This window comes from Engystomops pustulosus, chromosome 1 (genome assembly GCF_040894005.1).
Source record: "Engystomops pustulosus chromosome 1, aEngPut4.maternal, whole genome shotgun sequence".
NCBI lineage: Eukaryota > Metazoa > Chordata > Amphibia > Anura > Leptodactylidae > Engystomops > Engystomops pustulosus.
The window spans coordinates 123,089,591-123,106,276 of record NC_092411.1 but is presented as its reverse complement, the minus strand read 5'-3'; the positions used below and the strand labels follow the sequence as shown (position 1 = coordinate 123,106,276).

At 38.2% G+C, this 16,686-nt stretch overlaps 1 protein-coding gene across 43 annotated transcripts in view; it reads left to right on the top strand.

Annotated features, from left to right (window-relative positions):
* The window catches only part of PTPRD (protein tyrosine phosphatase receptor type D), a 1,096,207-nt gene that overhangs the window by 825,366 nt on the left and 254,155 nt on the right, over positions 1-16,686 (top strand). The window contains exon 1 of one of the 43 annotated variants that reach the window (XM_072152295.1): positions 414-701. The exons of the other annotated variants lie outside the window; for them this stretch is intronic. The gene's annotated coding sequence lies outside the window, so the exon portion shown is untranslated. Of the gene's footprint in view, positions 1-413; positions 702-16,686 lie in introns of those variants that run through there. 43 annotated transcript variants of the gene reach the window in all.

Below are 16,686 nucleotides of genomic sequence, written 5' to 3'. Positions count from 1 at the left end.
GGCATGCAGGCACCATCCCCCATCCTAAAACACTGAAATGCCTAAAATGGTCTCCACAACGTTATTTCAGGCACCAGGACTTTATTCATTAAAAAGTAGGTGCTAGGAGCCAGAGGTCCCCATGTCTTTCCTCACTGAGGGTGACACAGACAGACACCTTTGCCTCAGTAATGAAAAGTATTAAGGAGGAGAACAATAAGAGGCTACAGGAGAAGTGTGAGTGAGGAGGTGTGTGAGGCAGGAATGTGTGGGGAACATGGAGCACAAGTGCGGGAGGATGCCAGGAATGTGTGTAACATGAGTGACTGGAGGGAATGCGCCCCCCCACTCCTTGCAGTGATTGGCCGAGCGGCTGTCAGTCAGGCGGGCGGGGGCGGGCTCGGAGCTTGCCCTGTGTCTCTGTGGCAGAGGCTTGTGTGTTGTGTGTGCACGCCCCTGAGACACACAGAGGTCCAACAGCAGCCTCAGCCTCAGCAGCAGCAGCAGCGGGTGCAGCCGGGAGCCGGGCAGCATGGGCACATCTCCCTCTCAGCCCTGATAGAAGGACGATGACATAAGAGGATAAGCGCTGGATTATTACTTTCCTGCCCGGGAGTTGGGATGTGCTGGTGTGGACTGTGAGGAGACGACATGCTGCACGCACTGGGAAGCTGTGCCCGGGATTAGCCCTGCACCGGAGGATCAGTGGAGAGCATGAGCAGGTACTGGGAGGGTCATGGCACGCCTACCATAGCACCGGGGCATCCAGGTGGCATCACATGTGCTCCCATCACATGCGGGCACAACTTTCTCACAGGGTGGACATGGGCTGCCCACACTTTACTATGGCTCATGTTACTGCTCTCTCCTTGTTCCAGACCCCGCTGAAAAGTATTATTATCTGTGCCTAGCAATGCAGCATCTCCCCTGTGTGAATGGTCTCCGGTGTAGTGTCTGCAGTATGTAGCAGTGCTGGGAGGGTTAGTCCTGGCATTCCCCAGGCACAGGTCTGTCCTCACACATGGAGATGAAGAAGTGGGAGATTTTCTCATCTAGCTGAATGTCCATCTGTCCTGTCTAGCTTGTCACTCACTGCTGGTGTGCCCCAGGACCACCGACATTTACGCCATCTTTGTAGGAAACTTTTAAGAGCTATCAGCTTGTGCTACAGGGTATACAATAGTAGTAACACATGTATACACATAGCAATTCACATGCACATACACACTATATATATGGTACATATGTAGATGCGCACACACATCTATCTATCTATCTATAAACATGAATATACCGTACACATGTACATTCAAACACACTCCTACATTCACACACATATATATATATACACACATATAATGTACATATATATGTATATATACGGTACATATGTAGATGCTCACATATATATCTATATACATATATATGCAAACATAGATACTGCTTGCATGTACATTCATACACACTCATACATTCACACACACACATTTATATATACCCATACCATTCATTTATATAAATTATTCACACACATGTCCTGTACAAGTATATGGTACGCAAAATCACATTCATACATTCCCCTAAGTACACGTACATTTCAAACCCACATGTGATTTATACATGTATAAGTTATATAAATACATACTGTTTCTATACAAAGATACTGTACACTTTATAAATGCTCAAATATAAACAAGGTCGTGTATGTTTGCACATAGTGCTGCAAAAAACTCAAATTCACCTCCATGCATGTACAAAAAGACATTTACACACTCCTACATACATGCAGGTAAATATACACTAGTTAAAATAAACACTTCTACTAACCTGTATACATTCCCTTTCATACACACTCATGAACAGACTCCTCTACATACACACACATTAAGTATATACAGACATGCACTTACATGTGTATACACACTCAACCCTGCTGTATGTACCCATAAAATACAGACACTTATATTGCTGCATCTTTCTCTACACTTATTTTTCTACTCTTATTTCCTAAGGGATATTATCTTAATATAAACCTTATGAGATAAAGTCTTCATCCTCAATGTATTTGCTTTTTTTTTTTGTTCCTTTGTTGTCAGAACTGATATCAAAGCCACCTTATTATCTACCCCACTAAAATATGTTTCTATGAGCATGTACATTGTATGTGCATCATGGTTACATTTATGTTGTAGCAGTGACATAGTGTAATGTGTAGACTGATCCTCAGAGGTATGAACAGAGCAATGGAATCCACCTGTGAAAGGGTTATTCTAGTCTATCCAGTGCCCCCTCACCCGCAGACAGAATGGCATGCATTAGATGGTCCATAGGGGCTCTATGAAGATAAGCTCACATTTAATGTCGAAGAAGTTTGGAAGTTCCTTTCCTACCCTCCAGTGGACCCCAGAAGAAAGCTTAGCCCAGTGTGTTATGTTAGTACAGAACAGGTTACAGCAGATCATGATTGACTGAACAAGAGCAATCACTTAGTTTATTCCCACTTGCCTATTTGGTACAAATAGCAACAAAGAAGAAAAGGTAACACGTCTCCCTTCCCCTCCGCATACAGATTGTGTAGTCTCTCTACTTACAACAGCAAGTGATTTGGTGACACTTTGCTCGAAATTCTTATCCCATGGGAATTGCCATTATTGTATTTTTAAAGTGTGAAATTGACAGGTTGGGCAGTTTCATATATTCAGCTGTCAGTTTGTGCCCAGTTAAAATAGCTAAAAGCTGTAAATATGCCAGCGAGGGGTTTTGTGAGCAGCAAGCCTATGCAGTTTTATTTTATTCAGTCTGGTGAGGAGGGGGCTGCACATTTAATTAGCCACTTTTTTTGTCAACTTGATTTTCCAATTTTAGTTTTGCCTTTGGCGGGGGGGATGGGGATATTATTGGGGGTGTAGAGAGTAGGAGTGAGAAGACACATTTAGACCAGCCTGAAAATGAGATTCTCAGTGTAAGCAACACCTGCCTCCATTTACTGCTGTACTTTTTGTTCTAATAAACTTCTAAACGTCTTTCATCCTTCTTCTTTGCTCTTTTGGGTCTTTTTTTTTTTAGTTTTGCATAAGGATAGTTTTTAATTAGAAATTCTTGACTTTGAAAGAATAATTATCAGGGAATATTTTTGAAGTTGTACCCGCAGGCACTGAGCACTTTTCCCTGCAAATTATACATCCAGATCACCAGAGATGTACATTATCAGGTTGGTCATTTATGGAACTAACAACATACTGTACAGTACTGCTATAAATAAATAGTAGTAAATCTATAAACAAATTGGAGTAATTTAGTAAATAGAGAACAAATAACATTTATAAATTATAGTTATTCCAGAAATTATAACAAAATACCCACTCTATAAATTAATCAAATATATCATTTGATTTGATTTTTATATAAGCACAAAACCAGCACTGTAAAATAATGTGTATAAATCATATGTGATAAAGATAGTGGGACTTTTCTGCCTCTCTTTCCCATTGTAGTCCTTAAAATGAAGCTTTCTCCCTGTTGCTGAGTACATACCACACACACACAGCCATGTTTGGGATCGTCGACATGCTAAGGGCTGCTTAACCTAATGATGGGAGTGGGATTTCCTTGTCCCTGCTGCTGTATGTTAAGCCACTAGGGGCCTGTAGAAACTACACTTGTGCAGTAAATACAACTGCTAAGCATATGCTAAGCCATTCAGCATACATGGATATTGTACAACAAAGCCTGAGAAATAGAGCGCTATGCCCTTGTGTTGAGGTTTAGTATTTCATATTCGTGCCTTGTCCTCTCTACTTCCTTCCAGGGGGGCTCCTGGGAGAAGATGCTACCACCGTGGCAGCTCTCTGGAAAGAGTTAACGGAAGTCATCTTTCTCGACCGCGTACATTAATGCAAACAAAACAATAGCTAAAGCCACAGACTGATGCTACATAGAAATAAGCTGTCTAAGAAGTAGGTTAGGGATAAACAGGACAGCACCCCAGCAGGAGTGTGGTCAGCAATGGGAAGACACAAATCGAAGATGCACCGCATACTTTTTGAGTGTCATTTTCACAAATTCAGAACTGACCAAGCATGGCGGGTTTGATAGACATTAGGCAATGAGTTGCTTACATGGTTCCTTTTGTTGTTGTTTTTTTTTTTTTTTACTTAGGCATCCTATTCATAAAAGTATGAAGATGCAAGAATTTACATATTGATTTTCTTTGAAAAAGAAAGCTGAATTTTAAGATATTGATAGGACGCTAATAAAATGTGTCCATTTCAGAGAAAGCAGAAGAATTCCACTGCAAGCCCATGATAGTGGCCTATTCTAACCTGGATTATTTAATTAAAGGATTAGTATATTCACTTATCCAGTCCCCCTGCATAGATGTCACACTTTGTCATGTCATTGAAGCCATAGATTGGTGACATACTGTAGCTTTCGTCTTACAATGTAAGATATACTCAGCAGGGGTCCTGGATGCCCGTTTTTAGTAACAGTATTGCTTTTTTCATCCTTTTATCCAGTTTGAGAAAATTCGATCTTTTATTCCGTCTATTGATGTCCTTTCTGTGAGATATGCAGGTGGTACATGGCTGCTATTCCTTTGTGATGATGTTAAGAATTATTAAGGGATTCCATGTATGCCATCAAGTGTGATACTGTATTACTTGAGAATTGTCAGTTTTGGAATTGAGCATGTTCAGCGCGTAGGCGATTAGATGCTATACTTTGCGTAGTGACATTGTATTGTCTATTAATGTATTTGTTATTGGGAAAAATGTGCTCCAGACACTCTAGATTTGAATTTTATCTCCGATTAAAAATTTTTTTGCTAAATAAAATTTTGTTTGACTACAAATTTATTTTACAACAACCTGTGTTTTACGGCAATTGTGTTTTTCAAAGTCAACTTATTTGTATACATTAAACTTTAGCTTTTGTTGTGCTTTTAGGAGCTGAAAAAGCACCTTATTTCCATAATATTTTATTTTTCATTATTAAAAGCAATATGCATTGGTCCCACTTGTACTAATTAAGAAAGAGAAACCCTGGAAAATGCATCACGAGATGTGAGTGCTGTAAGCTCTGACATCTCCTCTGAGTCACTTCTTTTTTTGTTATTTATTTATTTTAAAAGCTTCAAAAGTTTTGATTTTATTTTTTTTTGCAAAAAAAAGAACATAATGTAAAAACAAATCTAAACTGGAAAAAAAAAAAATTTGCCGCAAATAAATGTGGAAAGATCGAGGTGGTAATGGCAGGGGCATACAGCACGTAAGTAGCACTGCAGAGAATATTCCAGAGAAGGCAGTGATAATTCAGGGTCGCATTACAGTGATATGTAGGTAGGTTTGGCAGTGAAATGGGCACTGTAATAGGTGACTTGTGCATCTGACATCTCAAAATATTGCTAATATAATTCTTTTTGTTGACTAGTCCACATTTGGAGCTGGCTCCTTTAGCATTCCTGTAAGTTAGGTGACATAAGCAGCAGTTGTGTGAGGGTTTATTTGTTTCTGTCGTATGCTGTAGATGTTGACTCATGTGTTTTCTGTCAGTGTATACGCTTTGCTAGGGAAGACCTACGTGAATGAGACATAGGCATGTTCCAGGCCAGACTTCTCACAGATGGAATGCAGAGAATTTTCTTCTCCCTGTGTCTGCCAGGCTCTTCTGATCCCATTGACATTGCTTTGCCTGTGTCTCTGTACAGCTTTACCTCTACCCCTTTCAGCACCATGCCAATTATTTGGACTTAGTGACTGGAAATCCACTTTCATTCATTCTTCCTGGGAATAACATGAGACGGCCTTTCTGATGGACGCAGTATGATTATACATGCTCATATCTTCTCTTCCATTGACTTAATTAGCTACCCAAATGTATTCTTAAGCTTCACAAAACTGCTCTGTATTCATATAATGCTCCTCTGTTTGTACGGCTGTTTGGCAGTTTCATGGTCAATGTGGCTAATGTTGTCGTGTACGTACATACAGTACATGTTTAGGCTGTCACTAGAATACATCTCCTACACGAAAAATTGGCTTTTTTTTGTCTTGCATTGTCACACATGACTGCTATTATTCACAAATTTTTCCTAAGATTGGTCTTTAGCAGTGACCTTAGCCTAACACAACCTATACATATTAGTGCTTGTAGGAATTAGCTTGTTGCCTACACACCAAAATAATCATTTTTAGAGCATTTTCAATAAAAGTAAGATCAAAAGATAACAGAGGTAGAGTGGCTTCGTTTTATTTCTTATATATTTGAAGTCAGTGCGAATAAGCAGAAACAATGGTGCTAGGCCTCTTCCATGTGCATCTTAGAAATACAACTCAATACAAAAGAACACCTCTTTAAGAGGACCAACCACTTATGCAGAGCAGATTGACTTCTACCATACTCTAAATAACGGGCATTGGTCATCTTCTTTAAGAAGATCTCCCCCAAAATATATTTGAATAATTTTATTCAGTTTATGAAGTTTTGGGTTATTGGTACATAAGACTTCACTGTATTTACTACAGTCTGTGACTGGCTATGGGAATGCTTTCATTAAATACTGAATACATGAATAGATGTAACCATAAATCTTTACCCTCAGAACAGTAGGGACATCCCCAATCTCAATTTTCCAAGATCAATTTTCAAGGACTAAAATTTATTACAAGAAATGTTCGCCACCTTCCAACTGTGTCTTTATCCACTTAAGTTAAACAGATATCTTTGTCAGATGATTAGCCATAAGGATTACTAGTAAAAGAAAAATATATTTTCATGGGGAACATTTTTTACTGGATACCTTTCTAAAAGTGATAAAGTGATGTTGGTATAATAGGGACCTATGGTTCCACCCAACACCAGGAGATTGCAGAGTTAATGCATTGTTAGAAATTAAACCCAAAGAATCCTTACTTGCCACAGTATATGTCCTGCCTGATTTGATTTTTTGGAAAAATGGTTCTTGTTGAATGTACGTGTCAGACAGGAAGATCAGCCCATGTGTGGCTGGCTTAAATCACTTTAAGTGTCTTGTTAATTCAGTGAAGGTCACCCACTAAACTTCTTTCTATTTATGTTTCCTGCTGCCTCTATACAGACCTGATATGGATCAGGGGGAAAAAATGTTAAGAAAATATTTTAGGTTTCTGGTTTAAGCTTAAGGGATGATTTTGGCAAGATGGAGAGTTCAAGAATGAGCAGTAAGGGAAAGAAATGTTATGTATTACAGTCTTGGCTGTAATTTGTATGATGAAGGAAACACAAGCCACATAAAACCAAAGCCACAGTCCACAGAGGGTAATTCACAGGACAAAGAGACTCAAAGTTTCTTTTATATCATTTACAAAAAAGAAAAAGTAGAGTGTGTATCATAGAAAGTTCACTAAAGCTGTCTATGCCCAAAAGCTTATGTTTTGGAAGTCATGATGGATCATCGGTGCCTTTAGCCAGTTGCGGAGTTTGCTTTGAGGACCTTGTTACTAATAGACAGTTGGAATTTTCTGTCTCTTGTTCCCGTGCCAGCATGAACAGAAGAGCATCACATCACCTCTGCCTATGGCGTGAATAATTTATTTGAATGTATTCTACATGTTACTTTTCTTAATGGATGTTCAGTGATTTTAGGAAAGAAATATAGTATGGTAATAAGCAATGGTCCTGAAAGTCTTATAACCAAATTCCATTGATTTTCCATAGTTTATTTGACCAAGAAGAACTTCAATGTAAAATACTAACAAAGCATAGTATTGTTCTAAGCATATTAGAAGGCTGACTCTGCCTCTTATATGGAGAATTTCACACTAGCCTCTATGATATCTTTTGTGCCAAACATTTTTAATTTGATGTTAATTTGATATCTTTTTATACTACTGACATAACATTTTCTGAAGTGCAGTATTGATGTTGACTTTGTTCACATTGTACAAAGCTATATATAAATGTGTACTTATTTTTCATAATATTTTTGTTTGTTACAATGAGAAACGACAAATAGATGATAGGAATCTACTACATCAGTTGGGTTGGAAATAATAGTTGCCTGGTCTACACATTTAGAATAAAAGAGTTTAGATGACAATTTTGATTAAGTAGAAGTTGATTCTACTTACAGTCATGCACATTTTAGTCCATAATGTCCATTGCTGTCATTCATATGTACAATACATGTTCAGTGACAATTTGAGGGGAGAGGGGTCATATGTCTTTTTGGAAACATTCTTTCACATAAAGATTGCAGGCTAGGCGGAGCATTTCCCAGATTGTGATGTCAATCATCTTAAATGAACGTTTGTTCTTTTTGAGCAACTCTTCACTAGAAGACCACCTCAAGAATATGTTTTCAATTTGAACTTTGCTTTGGAGCTGAAATTGTCTTTTGTGAAATTGTGAACCTGTTCTGAAAAAAAGGCATAATATTGGACATTGAAAACTGCTAGTGTATGTATAAAGAGCTTTCAGTCTAGTATGCCCCCTTTTAATGATGACCATTTATTCTGCACATGCCATATTAATACAGTATACAATATATATCTCATTGTTACAGCACAGTAGTGCCTTGTACTGCTTGTACAGGTAATCTGACTAATGTAGGTAGTATGGTCTATTGTAAGAGCTTCAGGCATATCTCAGTGTGCAGATCCCCTGGCAGCCCTCCAACCACTTTTTATTTAGAGAACTGTCATGGTGTGAGTGTGACAATTTAAATGATTGCCCTTCACCAAAGTATAAATAAAAGGAGCAATGTTTTATACCCCCCCCCCTTCCCTCTGGCGTGCATGTCCCATGATGTCATTAAACTGTGTTTGGGTACGTCATGGTTTCCTTCATAGTGCTTATTAATGAAATTGTAATGTACAAGCCTGAATGCTGTATAGATACTTGTCGACAAAGTCCAGTTAAGGGAAATATTTAGTCTAAGTGGCATCTACCAGTGCTATTCTATGGAGAGGCATGCACATCCCCCTCACCCTAAGCTGGTGTGATTTATGTGGGCTTCTGTTAAAACCTGCTTTACCCATGCTTCCTGTGTGTTTAAATATTACCTTACATGGCATTAAGAATGAACTAAGCAGGGCCTGTGTGCCACTTACAAGCATGATACTGCAGTTTCTAAGGAGATCCTCTTTTGTGCAAAGCCAGAAGGTATTTAATTAATGGACCAGGAACAAACATACTCATGTGAATAAAAGAGGTCTACTTTTCAAATACCATGAATTGTTAAGAAAAAAAAAAAGAATTGCTTCTACGCTGAAAAATGGAAGCTTTTCATTTGATTAAATTTGCAATGAATCACAAGAGGAACTATCTGAATGAATAAAAACGACCAGCCAAATGTTTAAGGCCCTGCATAAAGCAACGGAGGAACAACAATTATCCCATACAGGAAGATATAACTTGCATATCTTATAGAGAAGCCATCCCCAGCATCTATGCATCTAGTGGACCTCCTTAGACCAAAGCAAAGAAACCAAGAAGTTAGCTATGCAGCAGGGATATCTCCATATTTTATCCTTCATATCTAATGTAAGCAGTGTAAGGATAGACTCACGAAGGTGTCACGTAAAATTTTATGACATGTTTAGCGTACAATGTAAATGAGAGAGATAGTTCTGTGTGTCTGTTCACCATACAATTTAGGATATGTCCACCCAGAGGATAAATAATTTAGAGTTTTCACGGACCAACAGTAAAATATGCAAGTACTACATAAAGTTTTTGTCTTATATTTGCCTCAAATATCACCACAAGCAGTGCAAAGCGTGAAAACTGTGTAGGGATTAACAAATTTATAATCTATCGATCGGGAAAGGGTTTTTTTTTTTTTTTAAATCCTCACCAATTTTTGCACTTGTCATATGTATTTGGGAAGAAAACTCTAAAAATATACATTACAACTTCTCCAGGGCACCACCTCTTTGAGAAGACTATTCTTCAGATTTGCAGTTCTGTCACATATAGTATATGATAAGAACTCTACACGACCATTTTTATTGTAGATAGGAATTCTGCTGTTTTCCTGACAGTTAGTGCTCACTGCTGCCTATGACTCTATGCCCACACATTTTATATGCCAGATACCAGTCAATTAAAATTTCTTTCTGCAAGGGTCTAATATTAGGCAAGTTATAACATAACAGTAAGTAATCCCTGCATGATGAGGAAGATGAGGAAAGGCTGTAAACAAAAGAAAATTGTAGGGAATGACATACATCTCTTCAAAGACATATAAAATCATCTGCATTCCATTTTCATTTCTTGTAGCTTTTAGTATTTAAAGAGAGACAAATAGGTTAGGAATGAATGTGACATTGTAAAACACTTTTCATGTCAAAACCTAGCCTATTAATACAAGATCTGAGTGATTCCCAAACTAGATCCCTTTGGGTTCATTGGAGCTTTCCTAAGGGTTCACCAGAAGACAGCTTAAGTTACAAGTACTCAGCCTCATCATAGCTACCTGCGTCACTGTCCCAAAGGCAAGCAACAAAGTCAAAGTAGAATTGTGTCTAGTTCAATAACTGAACTCTTCTCCATGGTAAGATGTATAGCTAACCCCCACTTAACTGTTTTGGGTCCACTTTCACTTTGGGTTCATTGTGACATAGCAGATTACTGCTCTTCCCTTTCTGTGGTGAGACGGTGATATAGGTTAAATGTCTCTGTTCATTAAGTAAGCAGCCCTCTTATTTATCATGGCCGACACAGAGAAGGAGGCCGGCTTAGCTAATGAAATGAGCCAGTCAGCCAATGCCCTTTATCATGTCACAGATCCTTTAAAAAAATGCAGCAAAAAAACTGCACAGAAAAAAATAGACAGAGATTAAAATTACAAATAATTGAGCCTTTGGTTTTCTACATTTCTGCAAATTCACTGTGTATGCCTGCTAATATTGTGAAATTATACGGTTAGGGATCTTAACTTTTCAGTAATTCTAATTCTAAAGTCAGCAATCAAAGGCTATTGTTGCCTAAATGACTTGCATACATTATCATGGAATTTGGAATGTAGAGACTTGAATTCCAGGCATGGTACAATGATAGGAAAAAAAAGACAGCATGTAACCAATAACCATCTGCCACGCTAGCCGGCTATATGAACAAGCACTGTTCTACTGAGAAGTATGCCGAAATGTGGATGTCGAATGTTTATTTAGTGGTGTAATAAATAGATGGATTTATGAATATTCTTATTCTAGTCTTGTATTTCATTGATCAATTGGCCTCAAAAGTTTCAAGAGTGAAAGGTCTGGACTCTTTGGTAATATCTGCTACTTATATGTGAGCTGGATGGGTAAAAGTTGAGCTGTGTGATGTATAGAGTTGATATGATTTTGATAAGGATTAAAAGCAGAATTAGGCCCCATGCACTCAAACATGAAATTGTGACGTATTCAAGAGTTGTGCCCCCCTGGATAAAGACCTTATCTGTCTGTAGCTTGTAGCTTTACTCTCCTCATGCTGTTTACTGGCTTTGTATTGGAATGCAAGGGGTGGGGGCTAATGCAGAGAGGAGTTAGTTCAATGCAATGTCAGACAGAAGAGGATTTTGTCCATCCTGGCCCTAGACCTTTGATTTAGGGTTGGATCAACCAAAATTGTGTTCACCAGGATTGATAGAGACAGGTTGTAATTATATATGTGAAATGCTGTTTATGTTAATAACAGTGAATTAAAGAATGTGTTATTTTGTAATCCTGAGTAAATTGAAGAATCTTTTCTTCATGGGAATACCCTTTTAACATCTATGGGCTCATGCCCATGGTTGTGGACACTCTTTTTCAATTGTAATTAGCTTGTGAGCAGCGTTCACTCGCTCATTATACTTGGGAAACCAACAACGGTCCGCAAGATCGTAGTTTGCATCTCACTAAAAACTTATATGTAGGAAGCCAAAATGTGCTCAGTAACCAAACAGTGATTAATACTGTAAGAAAATACAATAACTGTGCTGGATGGGGTAGACAGGACTCTCCGTGCATCTCTTTGGAGTCCTGTCTACATTTACTCTAATTTTGACATATCACAGAGCTTCCTTTTTGTAATTAAAACTGGTCATCATATATAATATGACCTTAAATGGAAAGTGTCAAAGTGCTTTATTTTTTGAGGATGTATTGAGGGTCTTCATCTGTATATTATGCTATTGCTTTTACAAAATATATAAGACTAATTTTAATAGTCTTTTTAACATTATGTCATTTTCAGCCTTCAACTGTAAAGTGTTATCAAAGGGTGCGTTTCCCTTTTTCCTTTCAATTCCTTAAAGGGGTATTCCCACAAAGATAAATTTATTATATGTACTCCAGATAACAAAATAACACATTCTCTAATTCACTGTTATTAACAAAAATGCAGCTTTTCACAGATATAATTCCAACATTTCTCTATCAGTCCTGCTGTACACAATTTCAGTTTCCCCTTGAAACCCTGTAACTTCTGACTTAGGGTCGGCAGCTGTCTTGGATCAGATTGTGGAGCTGAGTTTCTGTTTGTCTATGCTGTTTGCCTGTAGCTCCGCCCCCTCCACCGAGAGACACTTACTGATTCACATCCTGTCAGCACATGATGAGCGTAGATAGAAGGTGCAAACTACAAGCTACAAGGAGATAAGTGATCCGGGGAAAGGGGGAGGCAAGCACATATGTGTGTGATGTAGCAGAGCTCACAGTGTAACATTGTAATGGTCTTCAGCCTCTGTATAATCATCTCATGCATCTCATCATCTCTGATCTGTCTCATCTTTCTATGTATCAGTGTGTTAGTACAATGTCAGAAGCCAGATGAAAGTGTATATTCACCTGCACCCTGATAATGTAACCACATTGTCTCCCCACCGAACTTGATGGATAGTACAGTGATGTGTCTGCTCAGAGAGTCCCCACCCACACCCTGGGAATCTACACTGAGCAATGGAGGGAGAGATAGGTACTTAAACAGCAATAAAACTGAGTAAAATAAGGGGTTAAAATTATCTTTATTGTGTTAACATCATTATGGAATTAAAACGTGAGAATTTTCTTTCATGGGAAAACCCCTTTAAGAAACAGGACAGTGAACATGTCATTCTCTGACTCTTACTGTTTCCAGCTTTCCAGCCTCCAAATTGTTTGATAATGTTACAGCCATGTGTGGGAAAGCTGGATAGAAACAGATGGTTATGCGGGCGAGTCAAATGATATCATAAGGAGACCTGCTTGAATATCATTTTTATTCCTCCTTCAGTATTGGATGGCACAATCTCAGCTGGCAGGGGATGACTTTTAGATGCCTGCGTATGAGCTGGTGATTGTGAGACAACGAGGGTCTGGCACTGCTAGTAATCTCAGGCCTTTTCAGTTTGACATGAGAGTGCTGACTATAATCATGGCTAAAAATTATGATAGCTCTGAAATGGAATAGAAGCATAAAGCACAGCAGGACAGCACTGGTATATCAGATTAGCGCAATGCCTTGTCCCCAATTCCAGGCCAAGCGCTGTATGAGTTATGACCACACAGCCAGTTATACCATAGATTATATAGCACACATTTAGGAATGTTGTTGGCTCCACATAGTGCAAATCATCTCTGCACCTAAATTCATCTTAGCATCATCTACTTATTTCAAGGGGACAAAAAGGTGGTATGACAGTCTGCCAAAAATTCAATTACCAGATAAAAATGTCACAGTGTGGTCAAAATAATTCATTCTGTTCATTAGCAGGAAAAAAAAGGTAATTTAATAGAGGCTCTGCTTACTCAGCATTACAGTAATATCTGCAAAAAAAAGTTGGCACATGTATCAGACAGCTTAGATATTAGTATTTATATGACTAAATGGGCTTAATTTAAAGCCATTTTTTTAGTATTCAAGAGGAGAATTTTTGCTTGTTCGCTGTAACGATGACTGTCGAACAGATTTTGAGCAGTAGGAAGAACACAAATGACAGACATATGGTAGTACTTCGTAGCCCAAGAGAAAACAGACAAAGAAAGGAGCTGTTGAAAATATTGCACATTTCATCCAGCAAACTGAGTCATACTCCTGCCGGGGAAAGGAGATGATGTTAGTTTGAGGGTTTATCCAAAGTGGTGCTAAGTGGTAAAGCATTTCTTCCATTCTGCAGCAAGGAGAATGGGTGGGGGAGGTCAGCATTGAACTCTCTTTAACTGACATCTACCACCAAGATGAAAGATTATAAAGTACACTGACATACTGGTGTGTGCAAGATCCGCTCTTCTTTTAGCTTCTTCTTTTATGCAAATGAACCTAAGGGCCCCCTCAGGCACATTTGCATAATTTTATAAACTTTTTTTGTAAAAACACGGCCTAGTGAAAACTGGAAGCTAGAATAAGAGTGGATCCTGCCAAAGGGGGCACACACCAGTATGTCAGTGTGCTTGGTTTACAAGTATAGTAGACATACAGCATAGTAGACATTAGGAGTGATCCTTCACACCAATATCAAAATTGAAATTACCTTAGACAGCCACAGGAAAAAAAAACCCCAAAACAGATTTCCATTTGTAGATTGTGTCTTACTATCTTATGCTTGACAGTAAGAACGTTTGTAGATTTTAATAGATGACAACTACAAATACCTGCTATCTGAATTTCTTTTATTGTGATCTAATCATTACAAAATGCCTTTATTGTATTGTTTTGTCCAATCCATTTTCTGACAAGCATTGTACTCATAGCTTATTGTATCCTTAGCTTATATACAGTAAACTCTGGTTAAGGAACACATTCTTCTTCTGTATGAAAGGCTTTTGTACTATTCTCACTGTGCTATTTCTAGCAGCTTCATCCGCCAGTGGTCCTATGTCTTGACATCTTTTTGTTCTGCTTATATGACTACAAAATAGGCTGCCTCCTACAGTAAGTGTTTGTCAGGGTCTTTGGAGATTTCCTTTCTCGTTTACAATACTCTTCTCTGTTAAGGTAAATTAAAGATGGTCTGGAAGCTTTGGGGATTACTGGATCAATGCACATCACTTTACATAACATTTTCATCAATGGATTCTTGGTTATGCTTAGAAGCTGTTTTCTTATGTTTAGCTCATAGCTCGCTTATATTGTATAACCACTGTCGGGATTCAGCGTACATTATGGCTCAGCGTAGATTGGGAACAATTTTCATTATTGCCTTTTATCTGTCACAATCTCTGAATTATTTTTGCTGGACATACGGAAAGAAGGAAATGGATACAAACAAATTATAACTAATAGCCGTTTTCATCTGTTATAAAAACATTAAAAAGAAAATGGAATAAGACGCTTCTGAAATGGAGGGTATTTTTTTTTTATAAAGCAATTTTGGTAAAATTAGTTTCTTGTCCAAGGAATCGGATTCTTATTCCTTTGGAGAAGAATGGCAGTTGAATTTTCAAATAGACATTTTGGGGGTCATTTACTAAGGGCCCGATTCGCGTTTTCCCGACGTGTTACCCCAATATTTCTGATTTGCGTCGATTTCTCCTGAATTGCCCCGGTATTTTGGCTCACGCAATCGGATTGTGGCGCATCGGCGCTGGCATGCACGCGACGGAAATGGGGGGGGGGACGTGGCCGAACGAAAACCCGACAGATTCGGAAAAACTGCCGCATTTAAAAAAAGAAAAGTGTCGCGGAGCTTGCATTTACCTTCACTAGGAATAGGCCGGTGAACTTGAGTGCCTTCCGATGCTCCTCAGCGCAGCAGCGCCACCTGGTGGACGACGGACAGAACCTATAAGGATAAGATCGTGAAGGAACTGCCACCAAAAATAAACTTAGAGCATTGTGTTTTATTCTTTTCTTGTTGATATAGGTTTTGGGTTGTGTTTGCCTTACCTAATCATTGAAGAATGCTATAGGCATAGCTCATCATTTATTTAGACAGGCTATATTTAGTTATGGTTTCTGACATTGCTTATGAGGAGAATAATTAATATCTTATTGATTGATATGCACTGACATCATTATTATACACTCCTTCTACTAGCAGAATTTTAGTTGTAGTCTATGCAGGTTGTGACTTGACCTGTTTTGTCTTTACTACTGCATTCCATCCAGCGTGAGTTTTAAATAAAGCTGGATTGATACATTGATGTTGTAGAGTTATGGATTTACCTGTGTCATCTAGAAGACTTTGTATTCAAAGACTGAGGCTACGGAGTAGACTTCAGCACACATACCTATATACATAACAGAAGTGTGTAAATTATTTATATTAGAATTCTTGCTTTGCAGCCTTTCTTATACCTACAATGGAATTAAATGCATTTATTAAAGCATGCAATGTTCTTATATCGTCTACACACCTATTTGTTTTCATCAACAACAATCTAGGGCTTTTGGCACATGGCCTTTATTGCAATGGCCATACTGATCTAATTCTTTATGTTTTTTTCCAAAATAAAGGTTTTATGTTGATATACTGTACTTTGGTTATTTTGTAGAACACTATTCTACCAGCATGGTGTAACCCATACAAAAAAAAACATCAAATGTTGATCAATGGGGATTACAGTATTTGTGAAAAAAAATCAAGTGATCATACATTGTTCTCTAATTCTGATCTCCAGTGTATATTCTTATTTTATCATGCTCTTTGTTATCATAGTTATTTCAGTCATGCTTTCATTGTGTGTACACCTGCATCATTTCATAGAATGAGCACGTAGAGTTTTCCGTTCTATGATAGCTGCAGTACACAGATAATCTACAGAAATAGTTTTATGTCCA